The sequence below is a fragment of the Capricornis sumatraensis genome, chromosome 23 (genome assembly GCF_032405125.1).
Source record: "Capricornis sumatraensis isolate serow.1 chromosome 23, serow.2, whole genome shotgun sequence".
Taxonomy (NCBI): domain Eukaryota; kingdom Metazoa; phylum Chordata; class Mammalia; order Artiodactyla; family Bovidae; genus Capricornis; species Capricornis sumatraensis.
The window spans coordinates 44,121,404-44,134,864 of record NC_091091.1 but is presented as its reverse complement, the minus strand read 5'-3'; the positions used below and the strand labels follow the sequence as shown (position 1 = coordinate 44,134,864).

Here is a 13,461-nt window from a genome sequence, read left to right as displayed (position 1 = left end):
AGATGTCCATGTGGGCTCAGGGACGCACCAGCTGGTCACCTGGAGGCCGGGTCCCTTGGCCGGCGGCCCGAGTGCTCCCCAACCACTCAGGCCTGCAGAGAAGAGCTCAGACACTAGGAGGCGCTCATGAGCTGCCACCCTGCCCTGGCAAGATCTGTCGGGGGTGGCCTCAGCGGGGCTGGACTGGAGTTTATGTTAAACCATTTCACGTGGTAACACTGAGGTTTCCTCTTTACTGGTGGGTTCCAAAGAAGGCTAACCCCGTCTTCTCCCTCCTGGCTGACGCTGGCCAGAACGAGACAAGGAATGACACGGACGCGTTGCCGGGATCCTGCCGGGCCCCAGCCACAGCATCCCTGAGACCCATCAGGCCTGGTGGTCAGGAACGAGCGAGGGACAGGTCTGAGCCCATTTGTCTGCTTCTCAAGCTCCTGCTGCTGCTAAGTCGCTTCAGTTGTGTCCGACTCTGTGCGACCCCATCCCTGGGATTCTCCAGGCAAGAACACTGGAGTGGGTTGCCATTTCCTTCTCTCAAGCTCCTAAATGCTTTCCAAGCAGAACTTCCACCCCAGCCCAGCAGAATCTGAGGCAGCCCCAACACAGACAACACAGATGCTCAGGCTGAATTACAGCAGGGTCCGGAAGCCCCTGCAATGGGTCCCCTGAAGGACCAGAGCAGAACTGGGGCTTGCGCCCTGGCCTGAGGACAGACCCTGAGCCCCTAGGCTCTGAGCTCCTTTGGCAGCTGGGAGCAGCTCCTCAAACTTCTGGCGCCCCCTTCACACACAGCCGGACTTCACAGCATGCACCCCCAGAGGGCAAAAAACTCCACTGGACTAATCTAGAATGGTCCAGAAAGAAACGGACCGTACTCACGAGGTAACACGGCACATGGCGGAGGATTCAGAGCACTGGCTATGCAGTCGACCCCAGGGTTCAAAGATCGGCTCTCATCCGCTCTGTGACCTTAGGTGAGGTCCCGTGTCTGTCCCTGTTACAATTAGGGTTTTCCCAACAACGGTAAGAAGCAGACACATCCACAGTGAGGAAACTGAGGCACAGAGAGGTTAGGTAACCAGCCCACAGCCACACAGCTGAGCACACGGCAGGCATCAGGTCCCAGGGCCTGTGTGCTTAACCACTAGGCTCCAAGGAGCAAGGCACATGAGAAAATACCCAGACCCCATGAAAGTCGTTCAGTTCAATTCAGTCAGTTCAGTTCAGTTCAGTTCAGTTCACTCAGTCATGTCCAACTCTTTGTGACCCCATGGACTGCAGCACGCCAGACTTCCCTGTCCATCACCAACTCCCAGAGTTTACTAAAATTCATGTCCGTCAAGTTGGTGATGCCATCTCACCCTCTGTGGTCCCCTTCTCCTCCGGCCTTCAATCTTTCCCAGCATCAGGGTCTTTTCAAATGAGTCAGTTCTTTGCACCAGGTGGCCAAAGGATTGGAGTTTCAGCTTCAGCATCAGTCCTTCCAATGGATATTTATATGCAACTATTTGCATGTCCTGACGGCTACTTTCCACAGCTGCATCAGGGAGCTCTTCCCAGCCCTGCGTAAGCCAGAGACAAGCTACCGACGAGGCCAGAAACCATGAGAAATCTGTCAGGAGCCCGAGAGGGAGGGGACAAGCTCATCACGGCCTCACCTGTACCTGCCCGGCTCACGGGGACCTCACGGCATCCTACAAGAGCAGCAGCAGCATCTGTCTTCACAGACGGGAATGAAGCAGAGATGCAAAGCAGCCCGTGCAGGGCCACATGCGGGCCAGGTGGTGGCTCAGAGATGTCATTCCCTGCCATAAGCACCCAAACTCATGCCCTTCCGCCAGCCTGTCCCCGTCTGAGCCCTGGGCTAGAGCTGGTCAGGCCGGGAGCTGTGCCCTGGCTTCCTCCCCACTGGGCTGTGGTTTCTGACAAGCCACCGTTGCCCCCTCCTGCCAATGGTTGCCTCTACAACCTCACATTTGGGAGATTCTAAAAACTGAAAGAAAACCCTCGGGTGCTGTGGTGGAGGAAGAAATCCAGTCCCTGAATGCCCAGCACCTGAGCACCCAGCCCCTGAGCACCCAGCCCCTGAATATCTAGCCCCTGAGCACCCAGCCCCTGAATATCTAGCCCCTGAGCACCCAGCCCCTGCGTGCCCAGCACCCGAGCACCCAGCACCAGGGCAAAGAGGTGCTACCAGTTTCCTAAGGGGCATCTGCTCCCGAAATACCACAGCCACACTGCAAGGCTCCCTCCTGCAGCCCACCCACCACTCGGTCACGTTCCGGGGCCTTGAAGGGACTCCAGAAGCCCAGCACCTCCGGGCCCCCCGCCCAGGCCCTTGTGTCCTCAGCCCCGTGCCCACACCCTATCACTCAGAGACAGCAGTCTGGGGAGACCCAAGAAAGGACACAGCAGGGTGGATGCTGCCCCTGCTGAGCCTGCATCCTGAGCGCCACCCCACCCCCAAAGGCCCCTACCCCGGCACTCTGCATCTCACAGAGTCCTCCTCGGGCGCCCCCAAGCCCCCAGGACACACACTCCGTGCCCATCACTGGGCTGGGGACCCTCCAGGCAGCGTGGTCTCCCCACACAGTGCTGACCGCGTGAAGGTGCCTACAAAGCTGAGCTGCCCTCTGGGGGCCCTCTGGATGGTAGGAGACGGCCTGGCAAGGATAGGGCGTATCTCCCTGCATGTGGGTGTGGGGTGGGGTAGGGTAGGAGCTTGCCCCTCCTCCCCGAGTAGTAAGCCTGGCTATAGCTGCCTGCGCCCAAGCATCTGCCAGCTCGCAGTGGCTGGCCCCGTGGTGCGCCCTGCTCCGCCTGGCTGCCACATGGTCACGAACGGGAGGAGACCTGGCACATGGTTGTATTCTTCCCTTCCATACGTAAACTTGTGCAAGCTGTCCACCGCTCCCCACACGGAGGGGCGGCTGGGAGCCCATTTGGGAGAGCGCTTGGGGATCTAAGGATGCGGGGGTGAATTTTCAAAGCGGCACCTGAACACTCCAGTCAATGACCCCTGTGATTCTACCCAGGGGCACAGGTCTGGCCGAGCCCGCCCTCGGGAATGCCTGGCCTGTGGGCGGTCAGGCTGGCAGTCTCGGGCGCTCTGTGCTGTGTGACCCATGTTTCATAGACCCACTTCCCCCTGCGCTTGTCGGCTCATCCGGCTCCTCCTGTGCTGAAGGCGCTGATGCTACTGCCCCCAAACTTCCATTTTAAAGATGAGAAGACTGAGGCTCAGCTGGGAGGTGGCGGAGCCAGGATTTGAGCTTGGGGTTCTTCTCCATCTTTGGAGCAAGTGATTGCCGCAATGGCGGCAGCAGCAGCCCGGGTGACACCCCTAACACCACATGACTAGGATTTCGTGGGGGCAAAGGGGGACACCCTCGACAGACAGGCTGGCAACCGGCCCGGAACACCCTCTCTCCAGCCGGGCGACCCTGGGCGGGTTGGCATCTTCCCCAGAATGCCCGACTTCCCCTGCCCACCCGTGGGGCTAGGGTGAGAACTATGCCACACACAAAAAAAAGTCTGGGAAGCTGAAAGGCCTCTCCCAACGGGGAAGATCCTGGTTGCCCAGTTACACAGACCAGGGTGTCCGCCATGCATGAGGCACGCGGGGATGATGAAATTGGCGAAAACCCAGTCCTATCGCTCAAAGAACAGGAAGGGCGAGAGGAGGGAGATGGATGGAGGTCTGGGGTCTTCCTCCCTGGTGGGAAGGCAGCCGGGCGCCCTGGCATGGGTGGGGGCATGGGAGGGGCAGAGCCCCTCATGAGGAGAGCGCTGTGGGGCGGTGAGAGGGACGCAGTCCAGCGGGGCCAGGGGCCGGCCAGGTACAGGGCGACAGAACAATTGAGACAACAGGAATGACAGACGCTGGCTTCTTCCTGTCGGGGGACAAAGGTACAGACGTGCAAAGGCACCAGGCTGGGGTGGCCTGGCGGGGCTGCAGCGAGATCAGAGGTGTCAGTGTGCACCTGCGGTCTTCTGGGCACAGGTGGGAACAGAGACACGCGTGGTTGGACGTGTGAATTACGCATGCGCACGCACGCATGTTTCCCACCTCTGCCCAAGGAGAGGGTCTGAGAGAAGGGACGCTCAGATGCAATCGAACATCCAGTGTCCCCGGTCTTTGCTTCTAAATGTCACTTTCCACTCAAAGGCACTGTGGCTCCCGGGAGACACGGCTGACTCTGGCACTGAGGCAGAGACAGAACACGATGACCCCGAAACAGTTTTTCTGCCAGAAAGTAAGAAAGGGCTGGAGAACAGGGGGGTCAAAAGGACACAGAACCAGCTTGAAGAGGCTGTTACTGGCCACACTGGAGACCACTTGAGCATTCAAATGAATTACGATGCTTACAGATTATCACCTAGTGGGTTACACAGGAATCCGTGAGTCCACACGGATAAAAATAAATAAGTGGGGAGAAAAGAACGTTCTTCCGTACAAGAGAGCATAAGTCACAAATGTTAAGAATGAACGATGGACTTACTTGGTGGCCATTACAGTTAGCTCAAGGAGCAACAACAGACATTAAAACTAGTGGACGGGGGCTTCCCTGGTGGCTCAGTGGGAAAGAATCCTCCTGCCAATGCAGGAGACACGGGTTCGATCCCTGGTCTGGGAAGCCTCCATATGCCAACTGAGCCCGTGAGCCACAACTGCTGAGCCTGGGCTCTAGAGCCAGGGAGCCCCAACTCTTGAGTCCACGAGCCGCAGCTACTGAAGCCCGTGCTCCGCAACCAGAAGCCTGAGCCCCGCGACTGGGGGGCAGCCCCCGCTCCCCGCAGCAAGAGGACAGGTCCTCGCGGCAGTGACGTTCCAGCACAGCCAAAAATTAAAAAAAACAAAACAAAAAACAAAAACCAGTGGATGAAAGCAGGGTGAGGAACAGGATTCTTACTCACAGGGTCTCCCCACGGATAGTTATTCATTACAGAGGGAAGGAAACCCTTAACTTTAAGTAACTGTAAGGCAGTCGCCACCTGATTCAGCAGACAGGCTGAAACATCACTGTTGTTGGCAAACGGGCACCGCACGCTTCCTAACGTGACACAGAGACGCACACGGCATCGCTTCTGTGACACTCTGGCCCCAAGTGAGTAACCTGGGTCATATCACGAGGGAGTATCAGACGAGATGACTGTCCTGGGATCTTTAAGACCGTCAGTGTCAAGACAGGCGAGGCCTCGGCGCCCCAGATGGGAGTCCAGAGATAGGACTTGCCCCCAGGGCTGCAGCGTCCTCTCTATAAAGGAGGCAATGGAATTACCAGGAAGACCTGGGCAGGGTCTGGCTCTGGGAGAAGGGTCCGTGGCATTTGTCTTTTCTGGAAATCTCAAAAAATGATTGGAAATTGTCAGGCCATGGGAACTCCAGGTAATCCCCCCGAGGTGAGGGGTATTTGGGGTACAAGAGAAACGGCCTGGAGTGGGAGCCCACATGGACCCCAGCTTGCCACGGGATCCCCTTGACCTTGAGATGGCCCCTCTGCCACTCAGAGGCCCATACGGAGCTGGGGGAGCCCCCTAAGGCCCGTCCAGGTGGGAGGATCCTAGGAATCCATCATCAGAGAAGGCCTTAAAGATGGCAGGATTTAGGCCAGCAGAGGATGGGCGTGGTGATGGATGAAAGGGAGCCTTCTCCGTGGAGCCCCGGTCTCCCCCGCGAGCTCACAGGGATGCCGGGGGGTGCCCCTCGGCTGGGAACCCTGGGTTCTCAGGCCCCCTCCCCTGAGCAGCTGCAGGGGAGCTGGAGGAGGAGAAGGGCATGGGAGAGGCTGGCGTGAGAGGCCTGGGATCCCGCTGCCAGGGGGGTCTCTCCGCAGCCGGGCCCAGCACCTCCAGGCTCTCCACGAGGGCTGGCAGAGGAGGGGTGAGGGCCCGGGGAGGAGGGGTGGGTGGGCTGCAGGGCCTGAGTGTGCGCGTGCGTGAGTGTGCAGGTGTATACCCTGCCCTCAAAGCCCCCACTTGCCAGCAGCAAGGTGCCCTCTGCTGGCCCCCGCTGAAAGCGGCGTGTGGAAGAAGGGAAATGAGTGCTGACCCCGTAAGACTGGAGGGCGGGGGTGGGCAGCGAAGCCAGGGGTGGAGGACGGCAGGAGCGGGCAGAGGAGGAGGGACCCTGGGGGGAGCATCTGGAGGACAGCGCAGGGCCCCCTGCACGCTCCCCCGGGACCCTCCTAGGGCACAGTATGGCTCGGAGGCTGCCCCTGGCCACCCTCTTGGGTCTTCTCCACCAGGCCCCTCCCTGCTCTGGGTCAGAGGCATCATCCCAGATGCCAAGGGGCAGGTGGGCTTGGACTGCACACATCAAGGCGGTGGGTGGGGGGTGCCTGGGCCTTCAGCAAGGGGAGCCCTGACCCCGCCTTACGACCCCCTCAGTCCAGGGAGGGCTGAGTCAGGCCCCTTTGCCCGACATACCCTCACCCACCGCCCCCAGCTTGGGGTCTATAGTCTGCAAATGCAGATTCAATGGTCCTGGGCGCCCACTCCGTGCTGGGGCGGCTGGGAGCCCACCCTCGGGCGGCTACCCTTCAGGTTCAAATCCGTGTGTGTGTGTGTGAGTGTGTGTCAGAGTGTGTGTGTGTGAGTGTGTGCGAGTGTGAGTGTGTGTATGTGTGTGTTGAGTGTGTGAGTGTGTGTGTGTGTGTGTGTGAGCCAGGGTATGGGACCTTGGGGGGTGAGGGCTGCTGCGGGGAGGTCACAGACAGCTGCGCATGTGTGGTGGCCCAGAGAAGGCACTGATTTCGGTCACGGGGATCAGGGTCCCCACCCTGCCCCTTGCTGGATGAAGGAACTCAGAGGGTGCACAGTGTCCCCCCCCAACCCGTGCTCCATGTCCTGGCACCGGACGCGGAAGCAGAGGAGCCAGAGCGCCCGCTCCCAGGGCAGGAAGGGAATCTGCCTTGTGAGGAGGCCTGTGTCCAGCGACCCAGGGTCCTGTGTGTGAGCAAGGAGCCTGGCTGGGCCCTGGGGCTCAGGGCAGAGCCATGCACCCGCTCAGAAGCACTTGGGTTGCTTTGTTTTTAAACTAACCAAGTTGCCCTTTCAGGTGGTCTTTCTTCTTAAGAATTCCCCCAATTCACAAACCTACGGGAGGGGGCGCAGATGCACTTTAAAAAACGACTGTTGTTCTGATAAGAATGCTGCACTTCCATCGTGAAATATTTAGAAGACACGTGGACTCTTTACCAACTGAGCTATCAGGGAAGCCCTCAGAAGACACCCAAGGATGCAAAGGGCTCCCGTGGTTGGGCTGGAGGTAAAGGACCCGCCTGCCAATGCAGGGGACATGGGAGACTCGGGTTCGATCCCTGGGTTGGGAAGGAAGATCCCCTGGAGGAGGGCACAGGAACCCACTCCAGTATTCTTGCCTGGAGGATCCCATGGGCAGAGAAGCCTGGCAGGCTACAGTCCGTGGGGTCGCAAAGAGTCGGATGTGACTGAATCGACTTAGCATGCACACACACAAGGACGCACAGATACAACCAAACCCTCTGTAACAAGGAGATGCCTTTCCTTCCCATCTCTGCTGCTCATGCACCCACACACCTGCATCTATACCTGTGGCTTTAACCCCTGGGCTCCAGCTCTGATGCTAACAGCCCATGACCGAGAGGAAGAAGTCAAAGGCTGGTTGGTCGATCAGGCGTGAATGACAGGCCAGGCTGGGATAACCAAGTCCCAGGGCCCTCCACCTGCCTGAGGGGCAGTTTTCACATCTCCAAGTGGGAGGCAGTAATGCTGCCATCCCAGGGATGGCGGTGGGGGAGTGGGACTGGAAGGACAGAAACATCCCACAGGTGCCCATTTCAGGGCTGCAGACTCAGGGCGAGTGTGTGGCTTTACTGAGCCCCGGGCTCTGGCCCCAGCAGTGCCATCTGCAGCCTCCCCGGCTTGTCTCCAGGGACAAGCACTCACCCCTCTCCAGGCTGCCCATTCTATTCTGGGACCGCTCTGATACACCTTCAGGGGCAGCCTCCTCTGAGGTTAAACAAGGATCCTTCCAGTGCTTTCCAGAGCAGAGAGAGTGAGCCAGCAGGGCTGTGAGCTGAAGCCCACTGTCAAGTTCTCTATTTGCCTCTCAGCAAGGGCAGCGTGGGAAAGTCTAACATTTTTAGCATAGGGACCATACTTTTCTGGGGAGGTTTTTTTGTTTTTTGCAGGTCTGGTAGTTTTTGAATACTGTGGGTTACGATGGAATATTATAGATACTATATTGAAGATGCTCTGGATTCTGTTTTTTTTTTTTAATTTTGGAAATAAAACGATAGGCAGAAATGAAAACAAATACAGATTACAATAAAAGAATTTACTCTATCCAAATGCGAACATTGCAAGGACTATTTTAAAAAGTTGGGGGGCAGCATGGAGACCGGGGCTTGCACACCACACAAGCAGGAAAGGAGAGCCTGCAGACAGAGAGAAAGAAAGGAAGAGACTCCCAACTGCGTTGTTTGAGCACACCACGTCATCCACCTGCGTAAAGCAGCAGCACCCTGGGGCGGGTTCCCCAGTGGGCACGCATCATGGTCGACCCGCTCGAGGGAGACCTCAGTGGCTTTCTGGACCAACCCCATGGTACCACACTGCTCCTGGGGCATCGCTAACCAAAACGCTCATTCACTGGCCTGCTGGACTTCAAAGGCCAGAGGTGGGACCAGCTTCAGGCAGAGCCAGATCCAGGTGCTCAAACAACTGGGACCCTCTCTTCCTTTCCCTCCCTCTTTGTCTCCAGGCTCTCCTTTCCTGCTTGTCAGCTTCGCCCTTAGTCCAGGCTTTCCCCTGGAATGACACAGATGGCTACTGGTGCTTCTCAGCTTCTATTTCACTGGCGACTTTCCTAGGGGTTCTCGAAAATCCCAGGCCTAGCTCGGATCACATACCCACTGCTGTGGCCAGGAGCTCTACACGCTCCAGACTGACCCAGCCTGAGGCTGCCTGCTGGGCTGACCGCTGGTCCACTGATGTCTCCCAACTGGCAGCCAGGATGGAGCCCGCGGGACCCAGGGGTGAGGCCCCCGAGCCAGGCACTAACTGGTTCTCAGCAGCTGGGCGGCCGGGCTGTGGCCAGGCAGTAGCTGACCATCTCCAATCTCTGTGCCCAGCCTGCAGCCCCGCCTAAAGCTACGTGGAGCCCCCTCCCTGGCCGGGAGCATCTCCCAGAGGCCCGAGGCTCAGGAGCACTCACTCTGCAAGTCAGAGGGTCTCGCCTGGAGCACACGTGCTCCATGATGGGACCAGGGTTGGTGGGCTCCCGACCCCTGGGTCTGCCGGCCAGGCCACCACCCACAACCCTGGCCTCCAAGAGTCTCATGGTGACCACTGTGACTCCTGGAAAGCCAATGCCCAGGTTCACTCACTTCCTTCAAATACCACCTGGCCCTAGAAGAAAACTCCATCTCATTCCAAAGAGGAACCAGAGCCTCCTAAGAAGCTTTGAAGTCAGTGGCTGCAAAGTGATGGGAGACAGGGTCAAGGGCCAGGGTCAGGCAGCCGCTGTGTCAGGGCCGAGTCGGACCTGGTGGGTTCCATGCCAGCCTCTGGTTCCACCACCAGATTCTCTGTGCCCCACATCTTCCAGCCTTGTGCAAAGTGGCTGGAATCTGCCTGCCCCCCTCACCCCCAGCTAAGAGAACAGTGACTATGGGGACCCTAGCCCCAGCCCAGCTTCGGTATGGACGGAGCGCCAGCCCCAGTCGAGGGCCCCTCCCAAGTCCAAAAGGGCAAACTGCTTGTCAAGAACGTTCTGGGCTCATAAAACATCATCCAGCCATGAGTAAATAGCAAGTAAGAGGACACCCAGAGCAGGCTCCACGTGGCCGAGTTACAGACAGAGCACGACCAGCGTGGGCCCTGAGTGTGATGCCTGCTGTGCAGCGTGCAAGGGGCAGCCGTCCAGGGGTCCTCGCTCCGTTCCTGGTGTGTCCCTGGGAGGAGGGGTCAGGTGGGGCTGTCAGGAGGTGTGAAGGGTCAGCGAGATGTCCTGAGCGCCTCCTCCTCCACTGGGGAGACGGCATCTCACTGCTGGGAAGGACGTCTCTAGCCTGAATTTGTCAAAATAAGGGGACATAGGGCCCGGCTCCCATGGAAGATGAGGCCTGTTCTTAGGAGAGAGGAAGAGGGCCATGGTGCCCGGGGGTGGGGGCGGCAGCTCTCCCAGCCCAGCCCTGCATCACTCAGCCACCGAGCCCTGCCTGCGCCCTGAAGCGCGGCTGGGGATGACTCCTGCAGCTCCTGGAATCTGACCTCAAGGTCTCGGTGTTCCCAGGAAGAAAACAGAGGCAGAAGCACCCACCTGGGGGCGGAGCAACCAGGCTCCAGCCCAGCCTCTGCCAAACCTCGCCAGGTGGCCTGGGGCAAGGCTGTAACCAACTCAACTGGGAAGGCCTCTGGCAGCGGGGGAGCCTGATCTCCGGGACTCAATGGGACTGTGAGGACCTGTCATCGAGGGGCTCAGGGCCCCGGGGCAGTCGGGACAGGACCTTACAGAGCGGGAGGAGCAGCGGCTTCTGGCTTCAGGCTGGAAGGTTCTGCCGGCAGCCCTGGTGCGTCACACATGCCAGGAAGGGGCAAGCGGGGGGAACGCCCGAAAGGCCTTTATCTGCCGGCCGGGTGAGAACCACACCCTGGCTGGGCTGGACTTCCAGGCAGAGCAGGTACGATCAGCAAGCTTTGTGTGGTTTCAGCCACGACTCTGCTGCCCTGCTGGGCGGGTTGTGTTTGCACGCTGTCTGCCCTGGGAGCTTTGCTGGCTCCAGACACTGGGGTTGCTGGAGGGGGCCTGGCCCCCTTCCTGCAGGCCCTGAGCCTTCCTGCCGGTAACGGTAGGGGCAGGCCCTATGAAGCCCTCCTTCCAAAGCTCAGGCCCCCGTGACCTCGCCCCACTCTGACACTTCACCCTTTTCTCTTTGGGCCATTTTGCGATACAAGCAGGAAGGAGAGAGGAGGACGAAGACGTGGGAGGTCACAGGGAGACCTCCCAGCCATGGGCAAGTCCAAGTCCCACGCCCCCAGCAGTGCCGTGGCTGGACCCACAACCTCGTACATGCACGTGTGTGTGTGTGTGTGTGTGTGTGTGTGTGTGCACAACCAAAAGATGTTGGCCTGAGGGGCACCTGCAGTGGGGCTGTCCAGAGGCCACCAGCGCCACCCACTCCAGTCCCAGAGAGAGGCCGGACCCCCATCGAGATTCACACTTGTTCAGCCTCCCCATGCGGCCCTCAGCCTCCAGCCAGTGGAGAATCCACGTGGCCCAGCGTGAGCACCCGGCTCCTCACTCCAGGGTTCTCTGCCACCTGTGCCCTGGGACAAGGCCAGCCTCCACCCGCCTCGATCCCCCAGTGCAGTCAGGGCTGGTCCAGGGCCACCAGCAGGGGACACAGTGCACCCACTCGGGCCACTTGGAGGAGAGGTCCAGCGCACAGTAAGGACACCTCACTGTCCCCGCCCAGTTCCTGTCTAGTGCAGACATGGGCCACGACGACCTTCAGACCTAGTGTGGCCGGCTCGCAGAGATGGCCAGAGGGGTGGAGAGCTCCAGGGGGCAGGCGGGGCAACCCTGAAGGGGAAGTTGGGTGCTGCCCCAGGGGGTGGGGGGATGGGGGGTTGGAGGGTTGGAATGCTGGCCCAGTCCCCAGGTGCCAAAGTGCCAAGGCTGCTCACTGGCCCCAAGCCAGCCTACAGGGCCTGCCGCGAGCAAGTGCCACACAGGCCTCATGCACCAAGAGTGCCATCTGCAGGGAGAAGGCGGCCGTGCAGGGGCCCCGCTGTCCACCAGAAAGGCACCTGGATGGGTGCGAGCGGCGAAGCGAGCCAGGACCCTCTAGTAGCCGTGTTGCCAAGAATGAGAACAAGCAGGTGAAATTAACGTAAGGCATCAGGACTGCAACACATGACCGGCATGAAATATTACGAATGGGCCTTTTCACGTTCTTCTTCCACTGAGTCCTTGAATTCTCATGTACGCCCACTTTTAACCCAGCTTCATCTCCAGGGCTCCCCAGCACCTGCGGCTTGTGGCCACTGCATTAGACAGCGAGGCGCTGGAGAGCAGAGATGGCAGAGAATGTGGCTCGAGAAGGAGGCAGCTGGAAGACTATCCTGGTTTTGTAAAATATCCAAATGTTACCAGAATATCCGTATGTCGTCAATTAGGCTGACTGTTGATCGGTTTCTCTCTCCAGGAGATGGGGCGACAGGGGCCTCAGAAAAGTGCCAACCCCAGTGGTGTGCGGTGGGACACAGCTGCCCCCATGCCCACCTGCCCACTGGTGGGCTTCCTGACCACACATGAGGACCTTCCTCAGGGACTGAGCGACCTAGGGGCACATTTGGGGCCTGGGGCAAAGGCAGGACCTTCTCGGTTACAGGGGCACGGCTTGGGCTGGCCAGAAAGACCCCAACCGCGGCTACATTTAATCCCAGCAAACACGTTTTTCTTCCTAAGAAATCAGAAATAGCCCAGCACACACACACAAAAAAACACGACATGATTCTCACTTTTCACCCCGCTCTGAGCCTCAGCATCGTGTTCTCAGCAAGGAGGCCCCACTCCTGTGCCTGTGCCCACAGGAGCTCCTTGGGCCAGACCGGCTCCTGACAGGTGGCACCAGGGACTTGGCAGCACCGTCCAGCAGAGCATCAGGGCGCCAAGTCCTCCTGCTCAGCAACTCAGAGGGAGGGGGACAGAAGACCCCGGGGGAGAGAATGTTGACAAGGCTTTGAGTCGGACATAAGCTGGACATAGCCCAGGAGACCCAGGAAATCCTGGAAACCCTCATTTGAGGACGTCGGGGAGAAAGGAGGTCCAAATTTCAAGGCATGCTGGGGGCTTCAAGGCGGGCCTCTGATACCCTGGGAGAGCCAGGAAGAGGCTGGAAGGGACTTCTTGGCCCCAGACCTCCAGGGACGCTAAGACTTGCTCACTCACCTGGTGTTCCCCCACCCGTCCCAAACCCAAAGGCCCCCTGGGTCTCTCACACAGGAGACGGGCCTCAGAGTGAGGGTCAGACCCTCGAATCAACTCCTCTGACCCGGTCTAAGCAGACTGCTCAGAGCTGATGTGGTCCATCCCCGCCACCCCCACCCCACATCCAAATACCCAAGGCAACCACGTTTTAAGTAAGTCTCTGCAGCATCCACAAAACAGTACTTCCTCTGAATGGCCACAGTCAAAACCACCTAGAGTCAGGCAGGACAACACTCTGATGTCTGAGACGGGCGAGAGAGCCACACTTGGACGCCGCAGGGCACATCCACACGCAGCAAGGGCCCAGACCCCGACAGGCGCCCGATGGCGACCCATGCGAGGCCAGGCTCACCTCCCAGCAGAGAAGACACTCTGGAGATGGAGGCTCAGCTCCCAGGTGTCCCTGACTCATCCCTGACCACACAAGGGTCAGCTTTAGGCGAGAGAGCCAGACACATGGAGGAAAAGGATGGGTAGTGACCAGA

At 59.1% G+C, this 13,461-nt stretch overlaps 1 protein-coding gene across 2 annotated transcripts in view; it reads right to left on the bottom strand.

The window, feature by feature from the left end:
• LHPP (phospholysine phosphohistidine inorganic pyrophosphate phosphatase) overlaps nucleotides 1–13,461 on the bottom strand; it is a 126,260-nt gene that overhangs the window by 68,149 nt on the left and 44,650 nt on the right. The gene's annotated exons all lie outside the window — the stretch shown is intronic.